The 22058-nt window shown below is 45.8% G+C and overlaps 20 non-coding genes across 20 annotated transcripts; all 20 read left to right on the top strand.

Moving 5' to 3' along the window:
• Positions 1-439: 439 nt before the first annotated feature.
• Positions 440-546, top strand: trnal-caa (transfer RNA leucine (anticodon CAA)). The gene is made up of 2 exons: positions 440-477; positions 502-546. It is a non-coding gene; the product is annotated as a tRNA-Leu (tRNA).
• A 476-nt stretch (positions 547-1022) lies between these two features.
• On the top strand, positions 1023-1095 carry trnak-cuu (transfer RNA lysine (anticodon CUU)). The gene has a single exon. It is a non-coding gene; the product is annotated as a tRNA-Lys (tRNA).
• A 1051-nt stretch (positions 1096-2146) lies between these two features.
• Positions 2147-2253, top strand: trnal-caa (transfer RNA leucine (anticodon CAA)). Its single transcript has 2 exons — positions 2147-2184; positions 2209-2253. It is a non-coding gene; the product is annotated as a tRNA-Leu (tRNA).
• Positions 2254-3316: 1063 nt separating this feature from the next.
• Positions 3317-3389, top strand: trnak-uuu (transfer RNA lysine (anticodon UUU)). Its single transcript has one exon. It is a non-coding gene; the product is annotated as a tRNA-Lys (tRNA).
• Positions 3390-3816: 427 nt separating this feature from the next.
• Positions 3817-3923, top strand: trnal-caa (transfer RNA leucine (anticodon CAA)). The gene is made up of 2 exons: positions 3817-3854; positions 3879-3923. It is a non-coding gene; the product is annotated as a tRNA-Leu (tRNA).
• Positions 3924-4399: 476 nt separating this feature from the next.
• On the top strand, positions 4400-4472 carry trnak-cuu (transfer RNA lysine (anticodon CUU)). Its single transcript has one exon. It is a non-coding gene; the product is annotated as a tRNA-Lys (tRNA).
• A 1729-nt stretch (positions 4473-6201) lies between these two features.
• Positions 6202-6274, top strand: trnak-cuu (transfer RNA lysine (anticodon CUU)). The gene has a single exon. It is a non-coding gene; the product is annotated as a tRNA-Lys (tRNA).
• Positions 6275-8905: 2631 nt separating this feature from the next.
• Positions 8906-9012, top strand: trnal-caa (transfer RNA leucine (anticodon CAA)). Its single transcript has 2 exons — positions 8906-8943; positions 8968-9012. It is a non-coding gene; the product is annotated as a tRNA-Leu (tRNA).
• A 476-nt stretch (positions 9013-9488) lies between these two features.
• trnak-cuu (transfer RNA lysine (anticodon CUU)) lies at positions 9489-9561 on the top strand. The gene has a single exon. It is a non-coding gene; the product is annotated as a tRNA-Lys (tRNA).
• Positions 9562-10612: 1051 nt separating this feature from the next.
• Positions 10613-10719, top strand: trnal-caa (transfer RNA leucine (anticodon CAA)). Its single transcript has 2 exons — positions 10613-10650; positions 10675-10719. It is a non-coding gene; the product is annotated as a tRNA-Leu (tRNA).
• A 1063-nt stretch (positions 10720-11782) lies between these two features.
• Positions 11783-11855, top strand: trnak-uuu (transfer RNA lysine (anticodon UUU)). The gene has a single exon. It is a non-coding gene; the product is annotated as a tRNA-Lys (tRNA).
• A 427-nt stretch (positions 11856-12282) lies between these two features.
• Positions 12283-12389, top strand: trnal-caa (transfer RNA leucine (anticodon CAA)). Its single transcript has 2 exons — positions 12283-12320; positions 12345-12389. It is a non-coding gene; the product is annotated as a tRNA-Leu (tRNA).
• Positions 12390-12865: 476 nt separating this feature from the next.
• On the top strand, positions 12866-12938 carry trnak-cuu (transfer RNA lysine (anticodon CUU)). Its single transcript has one exon. It is a non-coding gene; the product is annotated as a tRNA-Lys (tRNA).
• Positions 12939-14651: 1713 nt separating this feature from the next.
• On the top strand, positions 14652-14724 carry trnak-cuu (transfer RNA lysine (anticodon CUU)). The gene has a single exon. It is a non-coding gene; the product is annotated as a tRNA-Lys (tRNA).
• A 2580-nt stretch (positions 14725-17304) lies between these two features.
• trnal-caa (transfer RNA leucine (anticodon CAA)) lies at positions 17305-17411 on the top strand. The gene is made up of 2 exons: positions 17305-17342; positions 17367-17411. It is a non-coding gene; the product is annotated as a tRNA-Leu (tRNA).
• Positions 17412-17887: 476 nt separating this feature from the next.
• On the top strand, positions 17888-17960 carry trnak-cuu (transfer RNA lysine (anticodon CUU)). Its single transcript has one exon. It is a non-coding gene; the product is annotated as a tRNA-Lys (tRNA).
• Positions 17961-19011: 1051 nt separating this feature from the next.
• Positions 19012-19118, top strand: trnal-caa (transfer RNA leucine (anticodon CAA)). Its single transcript has 2 exons — positions 19012-19049; positions 19074-19118. It is a non-coding gene; the product is annotated as a tRNA-Leu (tRNA).
• A 1063-nt stretch (positions 19119-20181) lies between these two features.
• On the top strand, positions 20182-20254 carry trnak-uuu (transfer RNA lysine (anticodon UUU)). The gene has a single exon. It is a non-coding gene; the product is annotated as a tRNA-Lys (tRNA).
• A 427-nt stretch (positions 20255-20681) lies between these two features.
• Positions 20682-20788, top strand: trnal-caa (transfer RNA leucine (anticodon CAA)). Its single transcript has 2 exons — positions 20682-20719; positions 20744-20788. It is a non-coding gene; the product is annotated as a tRNA-Leu (tRNA).
• Positions 20789-21264: 476 nt separating this feature from the next.
• Positions 21265-21337, top strand: trnak-cuu (transfer RNA lysine (anticodon CUU)). The gene has a single exon. It is a non-coding gene; the product is annotated as a tRNA-Lys (tRNA).
• Positions 21338-22058: the final 721 nt, after the last annotated feature.

Below are 22058 nucleotides of genomic sequence, written 5' to 3' on the forward strand. Positions count from 1 at the left end.
ACCGCAATTTTGTTGTCGTTTATACACGTAACCATGTTTCCAATCAGCTTTCTCAAACTGTGCATAAGCGTAACAAAAGGCTGCAAGCCCTACGATGGATGCTGAGGTTTTCGAAAAAGTAGCAATTCAGAAAATCCAGCTGAAACTGCAGCCAGACTTGGATACCCGTACAAACGTTTTGCCAAACAATATCGATCATCTAACCAACACTCCAACTGAAACCCACTAAACTATCAAACAAGAGCTTCACTCACTTCATTACACTGTCATAAGTTGCGCAAAGTCCCGACTGAAGGCCCTTTCCGGCTGAGACAAAGGTGAGTATTGCAACAAATTGAGACTTTCCTCAAGAACACCTTGAGTATGTTGATTGAATTAGAGAATAACAACCTAATGACTTAGTTCCACTGTCCTAAAGAGTCGGCGCCCACCAACAGCTGTCAGGATGGCCGAGCGGTCTAAGGCGCCAGACTCAAGGAAGAACTCCTTCCCCAAAGGGACTTCTGGTCTCCAGTGGAGGCGTGGGTTCAAATCCCACTCCTGACATTTATTTTATCTGCATGTTGCTAATGATTTAGACATATTTGTATTGAACAACTTTGAAAACTTTAACAACTCGTGATTGTCTTTTGTTGCACAAAGCAAAAGACATGGCAACACTATTGCATAATCCTTCTCTACCATATACCGTTGTGCTGCTGAGATAATGCTGCCGCAACATTCTTACGAGAATGCACCTCGGGCACTCCTGCCAGTAATTTCTGACCACGCGCACAACTGACCCTCCACATCAACTCACGTCAAGTGAGGTGGCCATGATGTGCATGCAAACGATTAGTTCGAAGCAATTTATTCCAAGCCTAAGACTTACTGTCTGGAGGAAGATGCAGAAAACAAACGGCTAAATAGTTGCAGCTGATCTAATAGTGATTGCTGAAACAGAGTGGGACTTTGCTTAAACACGCCTGGAAAAATGTTGCTTTATTGAGGGTCAAAGGGTCTTTTCAGGTGTCCTATTAGTGGCCCGGCTAGCTCAGTCGGTAGAGCATGAGACTCTTAATTTCAAGGTAGTGGGATCGAGCCCCACGTTGGGCGGGGTCTCTTTTGATTATGGCCACACTGGAGAAGATCTGGGACCAACACTAAAACTGCAGAATAACTTGATTTCTTGTACAGCTGAAAATGAAAGTCACTGGGGGACTTTCATAGGGAACACCGAGGGTGGTGAGACCAGCGATGTTGTTCGGCTTAGACACAGCGGCACTGAAGAAAACACAGGAGGCAGAGCTGGAGGTAGCAGAGCTTAAGATGTTGAGGTTCTCTTTGGGAGTAACGAGGATGGACAGGATCAATAATGAGGACAAACGGTTAGTTCAAAGCAATATACTCCAAGCCTAAGACTTACTGTCTGGAGGAAGTTGCAGAAAACAAACGGCTACATAGTTGCAGCTGATGTAAGAGCGATTGCTGAAACAAAGTGGGACTTTGCTCAAAGACGCCTGGAAATATGTTGCTTTATTGAGGGTCAAAGGGTCTTTTCAGGTGTCCTATTAGCGGCCCGGCTAGCTCAGGCGGTAGAGCATGAGACTTTTAATCTCAGGGTCGTTGGTTAGAGCCCCACGTTGGGCGTGGTGCTTTTAATACGGCCACACTGGATAAGATCTGGGACCAACACTAAAACGGCACAAAACCTTGATTTCTTGTACAGCTGAAAATGAAAGTCACTTCCTGCAATTACACACAGTAAAGTAGCCAAATTACAGTCGGCTTTCACAGGGGAGCTGATTTCACAAATTGGGATATGGAAAATGACTTTACCCGACTAGATACCAGTCGGAGTACCGCAATTTTGTTGTCGTTTATACACGTAACCATGTTTCCAATCAGCTTTCTCAAACTGTGTCATCTAACCAACACTCCAACTGAAACCCACTAAACTATCAAACAAGAGCTTCACTCGCCTCATTACACTGTCATAAGATGCGCAAAGTCCCGACTGACGGCCCTTTCCAGCTGAGACAAAGGTGAGTATTGCAACAAATTGAGACTTTCCTCAAGAACACCTTGAGTATGTTGATTGAATTAGAGAATAACAACCTAATGACTTAGTTCCACTGTCCTAAAGAGTCGGCGCCCACCAACAGCTGTCAGGATGGCCGAGCGGTCTAAGGCGCCAGACTCAAGGAAGAACTCCTTCCCCAAAGGGACTTCTGGTCTCCAGTGGAGGCGTGGGTTCAAATCCCACTCCTGACATTAATTTTATCTGCATGTTGCTAATGATTTAGACATATTTGTATTGAACAACGTTGAAAACTTTAACAACTCGTGATTGTCTTTTGTTGCACAAAGCAAAAGACATGGCAACACTATTGCATAATCCTTCTCTACCATATACCATTGTGCTGCTGAGATAATGCTGCCGCAACATTCTTACGAGAATGCACCTCGGGCACTCCTGGCAGTAATTTCTGACCACGCGTCAATTACCCAATTTATTCCATGCCTAAGACTTACTGTCTGGAGGAAGATGCAGAAAACAAACGGCTAAATAGTTGCAGCTGATCTAAAAGTGATTGCTGAAACAGAGTGGGACTTTGCTTAAACACGCCTGGAAAAATGTTGCTGACAGATGAGGTTAGACTGGAATCTCCGTGGACTATGATGTTGCAGATGACATTGTGATTTGTAGTGAGAACAGGGAGCTGGTGGAGGAAAATCTAGAGAGATGGAGGTCTGCTCTGGAAAACTGAGATCTGTGTCAATGAGAGGGACCCAGGTGGAACGGTGAGGTTACAGGGGGCAAAGGTGAAGAAGGTGCAGGACTTTAAGTACTTAGGGTCAACGGTTCAGAGCAACGGAGAGTGTGGAAAAGAGGTGAAGAGGCCACTGCAATCAGGTTGGAACGGGTGGACAAAAGTGTCAGGTGTGTTGTGTGATAAAAGAGTGTCAGCGAGAATGAAAGGAAGCCACCGTCTCAAGACGGTGGTGAGACCAGCGATGTTGTTCGGCTTAGAGACAGCGGCACTGAAGAAAACACAGGAGGCAGAGCTGGAGGTAGCAGAGCTTAAGATGTTGAGGTTCTCTTTGGGAGTAACGAGGATAGACAGGATCAGTAATGAGGACAAATGGTTAGTTCAAAGCAATATACTCCAAGCCTAAGACTTACTGTCTGGAGGAAGTTGCAGAAAACAAACGGCTAAATAGTTGCAGCTGATCTAAGAGCGATTGCTGAAACAAAGTGGGACGTTGGTCAAAGACGCCTGGAAATATGTTGCTTCATTGAAGGTCAAAGGGTCTTTTCAGGGTCCTCTTTGAGGCCCGGCTAGCTCAGGCGGTAGAGCATGAGACTTTTAATCTCAGGGTCGTGGGTTCGAGCCCCACGTTGGGCGTGGTGCTTTTAATACGGCCACACTGGATAAGATCTGGGACCAACACTAAAACGGCACAAAAGCTTGATTTCTTGTACAGCTGAAAATGAAAGTCACTTCCTGCAATTACACACAGTAGAAAATCCAGCTGCAACTGCAGCCAGACATGGCCACCCGTACAAACGGTTTGCCAAACAATATCGATCATCTAACCAACACTCCAACTGAAACCCACTAAACTATCAAACAAGAGCTTCACTCACTTCATTACACTGTCATAAGTTGCGCAAAGTCCCGACTGAAGGCCCTTTCCGGCTGAGACAAAGGTGAGTATTGCAACAAATTGAGACTTTCCTCAAGAACACCTTGAGTATGTTGATTGAATTAGAGAATAACAACCTAATGACTTAGTTCCACTGTCCTAAAGAGTCGGCGCCCACCAACAGCTGTCAGGATGGCCGAGCGGTCTAAGGCGCCAGACTCAAGGAAGAACTCCTTCCCCAAAGGGACTTCTGGTCTCCAGTGGAGGCGTGGGTTCAAATCCCACTCCTGACATTTATTTTATCTGCATGTTGCTAATGATTTAGACATATTTGTATTGAACAACTTTGAAAACTTTAACAACTCATGATTGTCTTTTGTTGCACAAAGCAAAAGACATGGCAACACTATTGCATAATCCTTCTCTACCATATACCGTTGTGCTGCTGAGATAATGCTGCCGCAACATTCTTACGAGAATGCACCTCGGGCACTCCTGCCAGTAATTTCTGACCACGCGCACAACTGACCCTCCACATCAACTCACGTCAAGTGAGGTGGCCATGATGTGCATGCAAACGATTAGTTCGAAGCAATTTATTCCAAGCCTAAGACTTACTGTCTGGAGGAAGATGCAGAAAACAAACGGCTAAATAGTTGCAGCTGATCTAATAGTGATTGCTGAAACAGAGTGGGACTTTGCTTAAACACGCCTGGAAAAATGTTGCTTTATTGAGGGTCAAAGGGTCTTTTCAGGTGTCCTATTAGCGGCCCGGCTAGCTCAGTCGGTAGAGCATGAGACTCTTAATTTCAGGGTAGTGGGATCGAGCCCCACGTTGGGCGGGGTCTCTTTTGATTATGGCCACACTGGAGAAGATCTGGGACCAACACTAAAACTGCAGAATAACTTGATTTCTTGTACAGCTGAAAATGAAAGTCACTGGGGGACTTTCATAGTGAACACCGAGGGTGGTGAGACCAGCGATGTTGTTCGGCTTAGACACAGCGGCACTGAAGAAAACACAGGAGGCAGAGCTGGAGGTAGCAGAGCTTAAGATGTTGAGGTTCTCTTTGGGAGTAACGAGGATGGACAGGATCAATAATGAGGACAAACGGTTAGTTCAAAGCAATATACTCCAAGCCTAAGACTTACTGTCTGGAGGAAGTTGCAGAAAACAAACGGCTACATAGTTGCAGCTGATGTAAGAGCGATTGCTGAAACAAAGTGGGACTTTGCTCAAAGACGCCTGGAAATATGTTGCTTTATTGAGGGTCAAAGGGTCTTTTCAGGTGTCCTATTAGCGGCCCGGCTAGCTCAGGCGGTAGAGCATGAGACTTTTAATCTCAGGGTCGTTGGTTAGAGCCCCACGTTGGGCGTGGTGCTTTTAATACGGCCACACTGGATAAGATCTGGGACCAATGCTAAAACTGCACAAAACCTTTATTTCTTGTACAGCTGAAAATGAAAGTCACTTCCTGCAATTACACACAGTAAAGTAGCCAAATTACAGTCGGCTTTGTCAGGGCAGCTGATTTCACAAATTGGGATATGGAAACCGACTTTACCCGACTAGATACCACTCGGAGTACCGCAATTTTGTTGTCGTTTATACACGTAACCATGTTTCCAATCAGCTTTCTCAAACTGTGCATAAGCGTAACAAAAGGCTGCAAGCCCTACGATGGATGCTGAGGTTTTTGAAAAAGTAGCAATTCAAAAAATCCAGCTGCAACTGCAGCCAGACATGGCCACCCGTACAAACGGTTTGCCAAACAATATCGATCATCTAACCAACACTCCAACTGAAACCCACTAAACTATCAAACAAGAGCTTCACTCACTTCATTACACTGTCATAAGTTGCGCAAAGTCCCGGCTGACGGCCCTTTCCAGCTGAGACAAAGGTGAGTATTGCAACAAATTGAGACTTTCCTCAAGAACACCTTGAGTATGTTGATTGAATTAGAGAATAACAACCTAATGACTTAGTTCCACTGTCCTAAAGAGTCGGCGCCCACCAACAGCTGTCAGGATTGCCGAGCGGTCTAAGGCGCCAGACTCAATGGAGGTGTGGGTTCAAATCCCACTCCTGACATTACTTTTCTCTTCATGTTGCTAATGATTTAGACAAGTTTGTATTGAACAACTTTGAAAACTTTAACAACTCGTGATTGTCTTTTGTTGCACAAAGCAAAAGACATGGCAACACTATTGCATAATCCTTCTCTACCATATACCATTGTGCTGCTGAGATAATGCTGCCGCAACATTCTTACGAGAATGCACCTCGGGCACTCCTGGCAGTAATTTCTGACCACGCGCACAACTGACCCTCCACATCAACTCACGTCAAGTGAGGTGGCCATGATGTGCATGCAAACGATTAGTTCGAAGCAATGTATTCCAAGCCTAAGACTTACTGTCTGGAGGAAGATGCAGAAAACAAATGGCTAAATAGTTGCAGCTGATCTAAAAGTGATTGCTGAAACAGAGTGGGACTTTGCTTAAACACGCCTGGAAAAATGTTACTTTATTGAGGGTCAAAGGGTCTTTTCAGGTGTCCTTTTAGCGGCCCGGCTAGCTCAGTCGGTAGAGCATGAGACTCTTAATCTCAGGGTCGTGGGTTCGAGCCCCACGTTGGGCGGGGTCTCTTTTGATTATGGCCACACTGGAGAAGATCTGGGACCAACACTAAAACTGCAGAACAACTTGATTTCTTGTACAGCTGAAAATGAAAGTCACTGGGGGACTTTCATAGGGAACACCGAGGGTACTCGGTGTGTCATCTGGAAAGAGAAAAGTGGACAAGGTGATTTGGCGGCAGAACGAGGAACTTCAGGAGTGTATACAGAGAAAAAGGTTAGCTAAGAAGAAGTGGGACACTGCGAGGACTGAAGAGAGTCGACAAGAGTACAGGGAGATGCAGCGTAAGGGGAAGGTAGAGGTGGCAAAGAGCATATGAGGACTTGTATGCTAGGTTGGACACTAAAGAAGGAGAGGTGGATTTGTTCAGGTTGGCCAGACTAAGAGACAGAGATGGGAAGGATGTGCAGCAGGTTAGGGTGATTAACGATAAGGATGGAAATAAATTGACAGGTGCCAGGATTGTGATGGGAAGATGGAACGAGAACTTTTTAAGAGTTAATCAATGAGGAAAATGAAAGGGAACAAAGAGTAGAAGAGGTGACTGGTGTGGAGCAGGAAGTAGCCAAAATTAGTAAGAGTGAAGTGAGGAGGACGTTGAAGAGGATGAAGAGTGGAAAGGCAGCGGGTCCTGATGACATACCTGTGGAGGTATGAAAGTGTCTAGGAGAGGTGGCAGTAGAGTTTCTGACTAGTTTGTTTAACAAGATCTTGGAGAGTGAGAGGAGGGCCGAGGACTGGAGGAGAAGTGTACTGGTGTCCATTTTTAAGAACGAGGGAGATGAGCAGAGCTGTGGCAACTACAGAGGAATAAAGTTGATGAGCCACACAATGAAGTTGTGGGAAATAGTAGTGGAAGCTAGGCTAAGGGCAGAGGTGAGCAATATGGTTTCATGCCTAGAAAGAGTCCAACAGATGAAGTATTTGCTTTGAGGATGCCGATGGAGAAATACAGAGAAGGTCATGGGGAGTTGCATTGTGTCTTCGTAGACTTAGAGAAAGCGTATGACAGGGTGCCGAGAGAGGAGCTGTGGTATTGTATGAGGAATTCTGGAGTGGCAGAGAAGTATGTTAGAGTGATGGAGGACATGTATGAAAGCTGTAAGACCGTGGTGAGGTGTGCTGTAGGTGTGACAGAGGAGTTCAAGGTGGCGGTGGGTCTGCATCAAGGATCGGCTCTGAGCCCCTTCTTCCTTGCTCTGGTGGCGGACAGGCTGACAGATGAGGTTAGACTGGAATCTCCGTGGACTATGATGTTTGCGGATGACATTGTGATTTGTAGTGAGAACAGGGAGCTGGTGGAGGAAAATCTAGAGAGATGGAGGTCTGCTCTGGAAAACTGAGATGTGTGTCAATGAGAGGGACCCAGGTGGAACGGTGAGGTTACAGGGGGCAAAGGTGAAAAAGGTGCAGGACTTTAAGTACTTAGGGTCAACGGTTCAGAGCAACGGAGAGTGTGGAAAAGAGGTGAAGAGGCCACTGCAATCAGGTTGGAACGGGTGGACAAAAGTGTCAGGTGTGTTGTGTGATAAAAGATTGTCAGCGAGAATGAAAGGAAGCCACCGTCTCAAGACGGTGGTGAGACCAGCGATGTTGTTCGGCTTAGAGACAGCGGCACTGAAGAAAACACAGGAGGCAGAGCTGGAGGTAGCAGAGCTTAAGATGTTGAGGTTCTCTTTGGGAGTAACGAGGATAGACAGGATCAGTAATGAGGACAAACGGTTAGTTCAAAGCAATATACTCCAAGCCTAAGACTTACTGTCTGGAGGAAGTTGCAGAAAACAAACGGCTAAATAGTTGCAGCTGATCTAAGAGCGATTGCTGAAACAAAGTGGGACGTTGGTCAAAGACGCCTGGAAATATGTTGCTTCATTGAAGGTCAAAGGGTCTTTTCAGGGTCCTCTTTGAGGCCCGGCTAGCTCAGGCGGTAGAGCATGAGACTTTTAATCTCAGGGTCGTTGGTTAGAGCCCCACGTTGGGCGTGGTGCTTTTAATACGGCCACACTGGATAAGATCTGGGACCAACACTAAAACGGCACAAAACCTTGATTTCTTGTACAGCTGAAAATGAAAGTCACTTCCTGCAATTACACACAGTAAAGTAGCCAAATTACAGTCGGCTTTCACAGGGGAGCTGATTTCACAAATTGGGATATGGAAAATGACTTTACCCGACTAGATACCAGTCGGAGTACCGCAATTTTGTTGTCGTTTATACACGTAACCATGTTTCCAATCAGCTTTCTCAAACTGTGCATAAGCGTAACAAAAGGCTGCAAGCCCTACGATGGATGCTGAGGTTTTCGAAAAAGTAGCAATTCAGAAAATCCAGCTGAAACTGCAGCCAGACTTGGATACCCGTACAAACGTTTTGCCAAACAATATCGATCATCTAACCAACACTCCAACTGAAACCCACTAAACTATCAAACAAGAGCTTCACTCACTTCATTACACTGTCATAAGTTGCGCAAAGTCCCGACTGAAGGCCCTTTCCGGCTGAGACAAAGGTGAGTATTGCAACAAATTGAGACTTTCCTCAAGAACACCTTGAGTATGTTGATTGAATTAGAGAATAACAACCTAATGACTTAGTTCCACTGTCCTAAAGAGTCGGCGCCCACCAACAGCTGTCAGGATGGCCGAGCGGTCTAAGGCGCCAGACTCAAGGAAGAACTCCTTCCCCAAAGGGACTTCTGGTCTCCAGTGGAGGCGTGGGTTCAAATCCCACTCCTGACATTTATTTTATCTGCATGTTGCTAATGATTTAGACATATTTGTATTGAACAACTTTGAAAACTTTAACAACTCGTGATTGTCTTTTGTTGCACAAAGCAAAAGACATGGCAACACTATTGCATAATCCTTCTCTACCATATACCGTTGTGCTGCTGAGATAATGCTGCCGCAACATTCTTACGAGAATGCACCTCGGGCACTCCTGCCAGTAATTTCTGACCACGCGCACAACTGACCCTCCACATCAACTCACGTCAAGTGAGGTGGCCATGATGTGCATGCAAACGATTAGTTCGAAGCAATTTATTCCAAGCCTAAGACTTACTGTCTGGAGGAAGATGCAGAAAACAAACGGCTAAATAGTTGCAGCTGATCTAATAGTGATTGCTGAAACAGAGTGGGACTTTGCTTAAACACGCCTGGAAAAATGTTGCTTTATTGAGGGTCAAAGGGTCTTTTCAGGTGTCCTATTAGTGGCCCGGCTAGCTCAGTCGGTAGAGCATGAGACTCTTAATTTCAGGGTAGTGGGATCGAGCCCCACGTTGGGCGGGGTCTCTTTTGATTATGGCCACACTGGAGAAGATCTGGGACCAACACTAAAACTGCAGAATAACTTGATTTCTTGTACAGCTGAAAATGAAAGTCACTGGGGGACTTTCATAGGGAACACCGAGGGTGGTGAGACCAGCGATGTTGTTCGGCTTAGACACAGCGGCACTGAAGAAAACACAGGAGGCAGAGCTGGAGGTAGCAGAGCTTAAGATGTTGAGGTTCTCTTTGGGAGTAACGAGGATGGACAGGATCAATAATGAGGACAAACGGTTAGTTCAAAGCAATATACTCCAAGCCTAAGACTTACTGTCTGGAGGAAGTTGCAGAAAACAAACGGCTACATAGTTGCAGCTGATGTAAGAGCGATTGCTGAAACAAAGTGGGACTTTGCTCAAAGACGCCTGGAAATATGTTGCTTTATTGAGGGTCAAAGGGTCTTTTCAGGTGTCCTATTAGCGGCCCGGCTAGCTCAGGCGGTAGAGCATGAGACTTTTAATCTCAGGGTCGTTGGTTAGAGCCCCACGTTGGGCGTGGTGCTTTTAATACGGCCACACTGGATAAGATCTGGGACCAACACTAAAACGGCACAAAACCTTGATTTCTTGTACAGCTGAAAATGAAAGTCACTTCCTGCAATTACACACAGTAAAGTAGCCAAATTACAGTCGGCTTTGACAGGGGAGCTGATTTCACAAATTGGGATATGGAAAATGACTTTACCCGACTAGATACCAGTCGGAGTACCGCAATTTTGTTGTCGTTTATACACGTAACCATGTTTCCAATCAGCTTTCTCAAACTGTGTCATCTAACCAACACTCCAACTGAAACCCACTAAACTATCAAACAAGAGCTTCACTCGCCTCATTACACTGTCATAAGATGCGCAAAGTCCCGACTGACGGCCCTTTCCAGCTGAGACAAAGGTGAGTATTGCAACAAATTGAGACTTTCCTCAAGAACACCTTGAGTATGTTGATTGAATTAGAGAATAACAACCTAATGACTTAGTTCCACTGTCCTAAAGAGTCGGCGCCCACCAACAGCTGTCAGGATGGCCGAGCGGTCTAAGGCGCCAGACTCAAGGAAGAACTCCTTCCCCAAAGGGACTTCTGGTCTCCAGTGGAGGCGTGGGTTCAAATCCCACTCCTGACATTAATTTTATCTGCATGTTGCTAATGATTTAGACATATTTGTATTGAACAACGTTGAAAACTTTAACAACTCGTGATTGTCTTTTGTTGCACAAAGCAAAAGACATGGCAACACTATTGCATAATCCTTCTCTACCATATACCATTGTGCTGCTGAGATAATGCTGCCGCAACATTCTTACGAGAATGCACCTCGGGCACTCCTGGCAGTAATTTCTGACCACGCGTCAATTACCCAATTTATTCCATGCCTAAGACTTACTGTCTGGAGGAAGATGCAGAAAACAAACGGCTAAATAGTTGCAGCTGATCTAAAAGTGATTGCTGAAACAGAGTGGGACTTTGCTTAAACACGCCTGGAAAAATGTTGCTGACAGATGAGGTTAGACTGGAATCTCCGTGGACTATGATGTTGCAGATGACATTGTGATTTGTAGTGAGAACAGGGAGCTGGTGGAGGAAAATCTAGAGAGATGGAGGTCTGCTCTGGAAAACTGAGATCTGTGTCAATGAGAGGGACCCAGGTGGAACGGTGAGGTTACAGGGGGCAAAGGTGAAGAAGGTGCAGGACTTTAAGTACTTAGGGTCAACGGTTCAGAGCAACGGAGAGTGTGGAAAAGAGGTGAAGAGGCCACTGCAATCAGGTTGGAACGGGTGGACAAAAGTGTCAGGTGTGTTGTGTGATAAAAGAGTGTCAGCGAGAATGAAAGGAAGCCACCGTCTCAAGACGGTGGTGAGACCAGCGATGTTGTTCGGCTTAGAGACAGCGGCACTGAAGAAAACACAGGAGGCAGAGCTGGAGGTAGCAGAGCTTAAGATGTTGAGGTTCTCTTTGGGAGTAACGAGGATAGACAGGATCAGTAATGAGGACAAATGGTTAGTTCAAAGCAATATACTCCAAGCCTAAGACTTACTGTCTGGAGGAAGTTGCAGAAAACAAACGGCTAAATAGTTGCAGCTGATCTAAGAGCGATTGCTGAAACAAAGTGGGACGTTGGTCAAAGACGCCTGGAAATATGTTGCTTCATTGAAGGTCAAAGGGTCTTTTCAGGGTCCTCTTTGAGGCCCGGCTAGCTCAGGCGGTAGAGCATGAGACTTTTAATCTCAGGGTCGTGGGTTCGAGCCCCACGTTGGGCGTGGTGCTTTTAATACGGCCACACTGGATAAGATCTGGGACCAACACTAAAACGGCACAAAAGCTTGATTTCTTGTACAGCTGAAAATGAAAGTCACTTCCTGCAATTACACACAGTAGAAAATCCAGCTGCAACTGCAGCCAGACATGGCCACCCGTACAAACGGTTTGCCAAACAATATCGATCATCTAACCAACACTCCAACTGAAACCCACTAAACTATCAAACAAGAGCTTCACTCACTTCATTACACTGTCATAAGTTGCGCAAAGTCCCGACTGAAGGCCCTTTCCGGCTGAGACAAAGGTGAGTATTGCAACAAATTGAGACTTTCCTCAAGAACACCTTGAGTATGTTGATTGAATTAGAGAATAACAACCTAATGACTTAGTTCCACTGTCCTAAAGAGTCGGCGCCCACCAACAGCTGTCAGGATGGCCGAGCGGTCTAAGGCGCCAGACTCAAGGAAGAACTCCTTCCCCAAAGGGACTTCTGGTCTCCAGTGGAGGCGTGGGTTCAAATCCCACTCCTGACATTTATTTTATCTGCATGTTGCTAATGATTTAGACATATTTGTATTGAACAACTTTGAAAACTTTAACAACTCATGATTGTCTTTTGTTGCACAAAGCAAAAGACATGGCAACACTATTGCATAATCCTTCTCTACCATATACCGTTGTGCTGCTGAGATAATGCTGCCGCAACATTCTTACGAGAATGCACCTCGGGCACTCCTGCCAGTAATTTCTGACCACGCGCACAACTGACCCTCCACATCAACTCACGTCAAGTGAGGTGGCCATGATGTGCATGCAAACGATTAGTTCGAAGCAATTTATTCCAAGCCTAAGACTTACTGTCTGGAGGAAGATGCAGAAAACAAACGGCTAAATAGTTGCAGCTGATCTAATAGTGATTGCTGAAACAGAGTGGGACTTTGCTTAAACACGCCTGGAAAAATGTTGCTTTATTGAGGGTCAAAGGGTCTTTTCAGGTGTCCTATTAGCGGCCCGGCTAGCTCAGTCGGTAGAGCATGAGACTCTTAATTTCAGGGTAGTGGGATCGAGCCCCACGTTGGGCGGGGGCTCTTTTGATTATGGCCACACTGGAGAAGATCTGGGACCAACACTAAAACTGCAGAATAACTTGATTTCTTGTACAGCTGAAAATGAAAGTCACTGGGGGACTTTCATAGGGAACACCGAGGGTGGTGAGACCAGCGATGTTGTTCGGCTTAGACACAGCGGCACTGAAGAAAACACAGGAGGCAGAGCTTAAGATGTTGAGGTTCTCTTTGGGAGTAACGAGGATGGACAGGATCAATAATGAGGACAAACGGTTAGTTCAAAGCAATATACTCCAAGCCTAAGACTTACTGTCTGGAGGAAGTTGCAGAAAACAAACGGCTACATAGTTGCAGCTGATGTAAGAGCGATTGCTGAAACAAAGTGGGACTTTGCTCAAAGACGCCTGGAAATATGTTGCTTTATTGAGGGTCAAAGGGTCTTTTCAGGTGTCCTATTAGCGGCCCGGCTAGCTCAGGCGGTAGAGCATGAGACTTTTAATCTCAGGGTCGTGGGTTCGAGCCCCACGTTATGCGTGGTGGTTTAATACGGCCGCACTGGATAAGATCTGGGACCAATGCTAAAACTGCACAAAACCTTTATTTCTTGTACAGCTGAAAATGAAAGTCACTTCCTGCAATTACACACAGTAAAGTAGCCAAATTACAGTCGGCTTTGTCAGGGCAGCTGATTTCACAAATTGGGATATGGAAACCGACTTTACCCGACTAGATACCACTCGGAGTACCGCAATTTTGTTGTCGTTTATACACGTAACCATGTTTCCAATCAGCTTTCTCAAACTGTGCATAAGCGTAACAAAAGGCTGCAAGCCCTACGATGGATGCTGAGGTTTTTGAAAAAGTAGCAATTCAAAAAATCCAGCTGCAACTGCAGCCAGACATGGCCACCCGTACAAACGGTTTGCCAAACAATATCGATCATCTAACCAACACTCCAACTGAAACCCACTAAACTATCAAACAAGAGCTTCACTCACTTCATTACACTGTCATAAGTTGCGCAAAGTCCCGGCTGACGGCCCTTTCCAGCTGAGACAAAGGTGAGTATTGCAACAAATTGAGACTTTCCTCAAGAACACCTTGAGTATGTTGATTGAATTAGAGAATAACAACCTAATGACTTAGTTCCACTGTCCTAAAGAGTCGGCGCCCACCAACAGCTGTCAGGATTGCCGAGCGGTCTAAGGCGCCAGACTCAATGGAGGTGTGGGTTCAAATCCCACTCCTGACATTACTTTTCTCTTCATGTTGCTAATGATTTAGACAAGTTTGTATTGAACAACTTTGAAAACTTTAACAACTCGTGATTGTCTTTTGTTGCACAAAGCAAAAGACATGGCAACACTATTGCATAATCCTTCTCTACCATATACCATTGTGCTGCTGAGATAATGCTGCCGCAACATTCTTACGAGAATGCACCTCGGGCACTCCTGGCAGTAATTTCTGACCACGCGCACAACTGACCCTCCACATCAACTCACGTCAAGTGAGGTGGCCATGATGTGCATGCAAACGATTAGTTCGAAGCAATGTATTCCAAGCCTAAGACTTACTGTCTGGAGGAAGATGCAGAAAACAAATGGCTAAATAGTTGCAGCTGATCTAAAAGTGATTGCTGAAACAGAGTGGGACTTTGCTTAAACACGCCTGGAAAAATGTTACTTTATTGAGGGTCAAAGGGTCTTTTCAGGTGTCCTTTTAGCGGCCCGGCTAGCTCAGTCGGTAGAGCATGAGACTCTTAATCTCAGGGTCGTGGGTTCGAGCCCCACGTTGGGCGGGGTCTCTTTTGATTATGGCCACACTGGAGAAGATCTGGGACCAACACTAAAACTGCAGAACAACTTGATTTCTTGTACAGCTGAAAATGAAAGTCACTGGGGGACTTTCATAGGGAACACCGAGGGTACTCGGTGTGTCATCTGGAAAGAGAAAAGTGGACAAGGTGATTTGGCGGCAGAACGAGGAACTTCAGGAGTGTATACAGAGAAAAAGGTTAGCTAAGAAGAAGTGGGACACTGCGAGGACTGAAGAGAGTCGACAAGAGTACAGGGAGATGCAGCGTAAGGGGAAGGTAGAGGTGGCAAAGAGCATATGAGGACTTGTATGCTAGGTTGGACACTAAAGAAGGAGAGGTGGATTTGTTCAGGTTGGCCAGACTAAGAGACAGAGATGGGAAGGATGTGCAGCAGGTTAGGGTGATTAACGATAAGGATGGAAATAAATTGACAGGTGCCAGGATTGTGATGGGAAGATGGAACGAGAACTTTTTAAGAGTTAATCAATGAGGAAAATGAAAGGGAACAAAGAGTAGAAGAGGTGACTGGTGTGGAGCAGGAAGTAGCCAAAATTAGTAAGAGTGAAGTGAGGAGGACGTTGAAGAGGATGAAGAGTGGAAAGGCAGCGGGTCCTGATGACATACCTGTGGAGGTATGAAAGTGTCTAGGAGAGGTGGCAGTAGAGTTTCTGACTAGTTTGTTTAACAAGATCTTGGAGAGTGAGAGGAGGGCCGAGGACTGGAGGAGAAGTGTACTGGTGTCCATTTTTAAGAACGAGGGAGATGAGCAGAGCTGTGGCAACTACAGAGGAATAAAGTTGATGAGCCACACAATGAAGTTGTGGGAAATAGTAGTGGAAGCTAGGCTAAGGGCAGAGGTGAGCAATATGGTTTCATGCCTAGAAAGAGTCCAACAGATGAAGTATTTGCTTTGAGGATGCCGATGGAGAAATACAGAGAAGGTCATGGGGAGTTGCATTGTGTCTTCGTAGACTTAGAGAAAGCGTATGACAGGGTGCCGAGAGAGGAGCTGTGGTATTGTATGAGGAATTCTGGAGTGGCAGAGAAGTATGTTAGAGTGATGGAGGACATGTATGAAAGCTGTAAGACCGCGGTGAGGTGTGCTGTAGGTGTGACAGAGGAGTTCAAGGTGGCGGTGGGTCTGCATCAAGGATCGGCTCTGAGCCCCTTCTTCCTTGCTCTGGTGGCGGACAGGCTGACAGATGAGGTTAGACTGGAATCTCCGTGGACTATGATGTTTGCGGATGACATTGTGATTTGTAGTGAGAACAGGGAGCTGGTGGAGGAAAATCTAGAGAGATGGAGGTCTGCTCTGGAAAACTGAGATGTGTGTCAATGAGAGGGACCCAGGTGGAACGGTGAGGTTACAGGGGGCAAAGGTGAAAAAGGTGCAGGACTTTAAGTACTTAGGGTCAACGGTTCAGAGCAACGGAGAGTGTGGAAAAGAGGTGAAGAGGCCACTGCAATCAGGTTGGAACGGGTGGACAAAAGTGTCAGGTGTGTTGTGTGATAAAAGAGTGTGAGCGAGAATGAAAGGAAGCCACCGTCTCAAGACGGTGGTGAGACCAGCGATGTTGTTCGGCTTAGAGACAGCGGCACTGAAGAAAACACAGGAGGGAGAGCTGGAGGTAGCAGAGATTTAGATGTTGAGGTTAGTTCAAAGCAATATACACCAAACCTAAGACTTACTGTCTGGAGGAAGTTGCAGAAAACAAACGGCTAAATAGTTGCAGCTGATCTAAGAGCGATTGCTGAAACAAAGTGGGACGTTGGTCAAAGACGCCTGGAAATATGTTGCTTCATTGAAGGTCAAAGGGTCTTTTCAGGGTCCTCTTTGAGGCCCGGCTAGCTCAGGCGGTAGAGCATGAGACTTTTAATCTCAGGGTCGTTGGTTAGAGCCCCACGTTGGGCGTGGTGCTTTTAATACGGCCACACTGGATAAGATCTGGGACCAACACTAAAACGGCACAAAACCTTGATTTCTTGTACAGCTGAAAATGAAAGTCACTTCCTGCAATTACACACAGTAAAGTAGCCAAATTACAGTCGGCTTTCACAGGGGAGCTGATTTCACAAATTGGGATATGGAAAATGACTTTACCCGACTAGATACCAGTCGGAGTACCGCAATTTTGTTGTCGTTTATACACGTAACCATGTTTCCAATCAGCTTTCTCAAACTGTGCATAAGCGTAACAAAAGGCTGCAAGCCCTACGATGGATGCTGAGGTTTTCGAAAAAGTAGCAATTCAGAAAATCCAGCTGAAACTGCAGCCAGACTTGGATACCCGTACAAACGTTTTGCCAAACAATATCGATCATCTAACCAACACTCCAACTGAAACCCACTAAACTATCAAACAAGAGCTTCACTCACTTCATTACACTGTCATAAGTTGCGCAAAGTCCCGACTGAAGGCCCTTTCCGGCTGAGACAAAGGTGAGTATTGCAACAAATTGAGACTTTCCTCAAGAACACCTTGAGTATGTTGATTGAATTAGAGAATAACAACCTAATGACTTAGTTCCACTGTCCTAAAGAGTCGGCGCCCACCAACAGCTGTCAGGATGGCCGAGCGGTCTAAGGCGCCAGACTCAAGGAAGAACTCCTTCCCCAAAGGGACTTCTGGTCTCCAGTGGAGGCGTGGGTTCAAATCCCACTCCTGACATTTATTTTATCTGCATGTTGCTAATGATTTAGACATATTTGTATTGAACAACTTTGAAAACTTTAACAACTCGTGATTGTCTTTTGTTGCACAAAGCAAAAGACATGGCAACACTATTGCATAATCCTTCTCTACCATATACCGTTGTGCTGCTGAGATAATGCTGCCGCAACATTCTTACGAGAATGCACCTCGGGCACTCCTGCCAGAAATTTCTGACCACGCGCACAACTGACCCTCCACATCAACTCACGTCAAGTGAGGTGGCCATGATGTGCATGCAAACGATTAGTTCGAAGCAATTTATTCCAAGCCTAAGACTTACTGTCTGGAGGAAGATGCAGAAAACAAACGGCTAAATAGTTGCAGCTGATCTAATAGTGATTGCTGAAACAGAGTGGGACTTTGCTTAAACACGCCTGGAAAAATGTTGCTTTATTGAGGGTCAAAGGGTCTTTTCAGGTGTCCTATTAGTGGCCCGGCTAGCTCAGTCGGTAGAGCATGAGACTCTTAATTTCAGGGTAGTGGGATCGAGCCCCACGTTGGGCGGGGTCTCTTTTGATTATGGCCACACTGGAGAAGATCTGGGACCAACACTAAAACTGCAGAATAACTTGATTTCTTGTACAGCTGAAAATGAAAGTCACTGGGGGACTTTCATAGGGAACACCGAGGGTGGTGAGACCAGCGATGTTGTTCGGCTTAGACACAGCGGCACTGAAGAAAACACAGGAGGCAGAGCTGGAGGTAGCAGAGCTTAAGATGTTGAGGTTCTCTTTGGGAGTAACGAGGATGGACAGGATCAATAATGAGGACAAACGGTTAGTTCAAAGCAATATACTCCAAGCCTAAGACTTACTGTCTGGAGGAAGTTGCAGAAAACAAACGGCTACATAGTTGCAGCTGATGTAAGAGCGATTGCTGAAACAAAGTGGGACTTTGCTCAAAGACGCCTGGAAATATGTTGCTTTATTGAGGGTCAAAGGGTCTTTTCAGGTGTCCTATTAGCGGCCCGGCTAGCTCAGGCGGTAGAGCATGAGACTTTTAATCTCAGGGTCGTTGGTTAGAGCCCCACGTTGGGCGTGGTGCTTTTAATACGGCCACACTGGATAAGATCTGGGACCAACACTAAAACGGCACAAAACCTTGATTTCTTGTACAGCTGAAAATGAAAGTCACTTCCTGCAATTACACACAGTAAAGTAGCCAAATTACAGTCGGCTTTCACAGGGGAGCTGATTTCACAAATTGGGATATGGAAAATGACTTTACCCGACTAGATACCAGTCGGAGTACCGCAATTTTGTTGTCGTTTATACACGTAACCATGTTTCCAATCAGCTTTCTCAAACTGTGTCATCTAACCAACACTCCAACTGAAACCCACTAAACTATCAAACAAGAGCTTCACTCGCCTCATTACACTGTCATAAGATGCGCAAAGTCCCGACTGACGGCCCTTTCCAGCTGAGACAAAGGTGAGTATTGCAACAAATTGAGACTTTCCTCAAGAACACCTTGAGTATGTTGATTGAATTAGAGAATAACAACCTAATGACTTAGTTCCACTGTCCTAAAGAGTCGGCGCCCACCAACAGCTGTCAGGATGGCCGAGCGGTCTAAGGCGCCAGACTCAAGGAAGAACTCCTTCCCCAAAGGGACTTCTGGTCTCCAGTGGAGGCGTGGGTTCAAATCCCACTCCTGACATTAATTTTATCTGCATGTTGCTAATGATTTAGACATATTTGTATTGAACAACGTTGAAAACTTTAACAACTCGTGATTGTCTTTTGTTGCACAAAGCAAAAGACATGGCAACACTATTGCATAATCCTTCTCTACCATATACCATTGTGCTGCTGAGATAATGCTGCCGCAACATTCTTACGAGAATGCACCTCGGGCACTCCTGGCAGTAATTTCTGACCACGCGTCAATTACCCAATTTATTCCATGCCTAAGACTTACTGTCTGGAGGAAGATGCAGAAAACAAACGGCTAAATAGTTGCAGCTGATCTAAAAGTGATTGCTGAAACAGAGTGGGACTTTGCTTAAACACGCCTGGAAAAATGTTGCTGACAGATGAGGTTAGACTGGAATCTCCGTGGACTATGATGTTGCAGATGACATTGTGATTTGTAGTGAGAACAGGGAGCTGGTGGAGGAAAATCTAGAGAGATGGAGGTCTGCTCTGGAAAACTGAGATCTGTGTCAATGAGAGGGACCCAGGTGGAACGGTGAGGTTACAGGGGGCAAAGGTGAAGAAGGTGCAGGACTTTAAGTACTTAGGGTCAACGGTTCAGAGCAACGGAGAGTGTGGAAAAGAGGTGAAGAGGCCACTGCAATCAGGTTGGAACGGGTGGACAAAAGTGTCTGGTGTGTTGTGTGATAAAAGAGTGTCAGCGAGAATGAAAGGAAGCCACCGTCTCAAGACGGTGGTGAGACCAGCGATGTTGTTCGGCTTAGAGACAGCGGCACTGAAGAAAACACAGGAGGCAGAGCTGGAGGTAGCAGAGCTTAAGATGTTGAGGTTCTCTTTGGGAGTAACGAGGATAGACAGGATCAGTAATGAGGACAAACGGTTAGTTCAAAGCAATATACTCCAAGCCTAAGACTTACTGTCTGGAGGAAGTTGCAGAAAACAAACGGCTAAATAGTTGCAGCTGATCTAAGAGCGATTGCTGAAACAAAGTGGGACGTTGGTCAAAGACGCCTGGAAATATGTTGCTTCATTGAAGGTCAAAGGGTCTTTTCAGGGTCCTCTTTGAGGCCCGGCTAGCTCAGGCGGTAGAGCATGAGACTTTTAATCTCAGGGTCGTGGGTTCGAGCCCCACGTTGGGCGTGGTGCTTTTAATACGGCCACACTGGATAAGATCTGGGACCAACACTAAAACGGCACAAAAGCTTGATTTCTTGTACAGCTGAAAATGAAAGTCACTTCCTGCAATTACACACAGTAGAAAATCCAGCTGCAACTGCAGCCAGACATGGCCACCCGTACAAACGGTTTGCCAAACAATATCGATCATCTAACCAACACTCCAACTGAAACCCACTAAACTATCAAACAAGAGCTTCACTCACTTCATTACACTGTCATAAGTTGCGCAAAGTCCCGACTGAAGGCCCTTTCCGGCTGAGACAAAGGTGAGTATTGCAACAAATTGAGACTTTCCTCAAGAACACCTTGAGTATGTTGATTGAATTAGAGAATAACAACCTAATGACTTAGTTCCACTGTCCTAAAGAGTCGGCGCCCACCAACAGCTGTCAGGATGGCCGAGCGGTCTAAGGCGCCAGACTCAAGGAAGAACTCCTTCCCCAAAGGGACTTCTGGTCTCCAGTGGAGGCGTGGGTTCAAATCCCACTCCTGACATTTATTTTATCTGCATGTTGCTAATGATTTAGACATATTTGTATTGAACAACTTTGAAAACTTTAACAACTCATGATTGTCTTTTGTTGCACAAAGCAAAAGACATGGCAACACTATTGCATAATCCTTCTCTACCATATACCGTTGTGCTGCTGAGATAATGCTGCCGCAACATTCTTACGAGAATGCACCTCGGGCACTCCTGCCAGTAATTTCTGACCACGCGCACAACTGACCCTCCACATCAACTCACGTCAAGTGAGGTGGCCATGATGTGCATGCAAACGATTAGTTCGAAGCAATTTATTCCAAGCCTAAGACTTACTGTCTGGAGGAAGATGCAGAAAACAAACGGCTAAATAGTTGCAGCTGATCTAATAGTGATTGCTGAAACAGAGTGGGACTTTGCTTAAACACGCCTGGAAAAATGTTGCTTTATTGAGGGTCAAAGGGTCTTTTCAGGTGTCCTATTAGCGGCCCGGCTAGCTCAGTCGGTAGAGCATGAGACTCTTAATTTCAGGGTAGTGGGATCGAGCCCCACGTTGGGCGGGGTCTCTTTTGATTATGGCCACACTGGAGAAGATCTGGGACCAACACTAAAACTGCAGAATAACTTGATTTCTTGTACAGCTGAAAATGAAAGTCACTGGGGGACTTTCATAGGGAACACTGAGGGTGGTGAGACCAGCGATGTTGTTCGGCTTAGACACAGCGGCACTGAAGAAAACACAGGAGGCAGAGCTGGAGGTAGCAGAGCTTAAGATGTTGAGGTTCTCTTTGGGAGTAACGAGGATGGACAGGATCAATAATGAGGACAAACGGTTAGTTCAAAGCAATATACTCCAAGCCTAAGACTTACTGTCTGGAGGAAGTTGCAGAAAACAAACGGCTACATAGTTGCAGCTGATGTAAGAGCGATTGCTGAAACAAAGTGGGACTTTGCTCAAAGACGCCTGGAAATATGTTGCTTTATTGAGGGTCAAAGGGTCTTTTCAGGTGTCCTATTAGCGGCCCGGCTAGCTCAGGCGGTAGAGCATGAGACTTTTAATCTCAGGGTCGTGGGTTCGAGCCCCACGTTATGCGTGGTGGTTTAATACGGCCGCACTGGATAAGATCTGGGACCAATGCTAAAACTGCACAAAACCTTTATTTCTTGTACAGCTGAAAATGAAAGTCACTTCCTGCAATTACACACAGTAAAGTAGCCAAATTACAGTCGGCTTTGTCAGGGCAGCTGATTTCACAAATTGGGATATGGAAACCGACTTTA

The sequence above is a fragment of the Channa argus genome, unplaced genomic scaffold, assembly GCF_033026475.1.
Source record: "Channa argus isolate prfri unplaced genomic scaffold, Channa argus male v1.0 Contig066, whole genome shotgun sequence".
NCBI classification, from domain to species: Eukaryota; Metazoa; Chordata; class Actinopteri; order Anabantiformes; family Channidae; genus Channa; species Channa argus.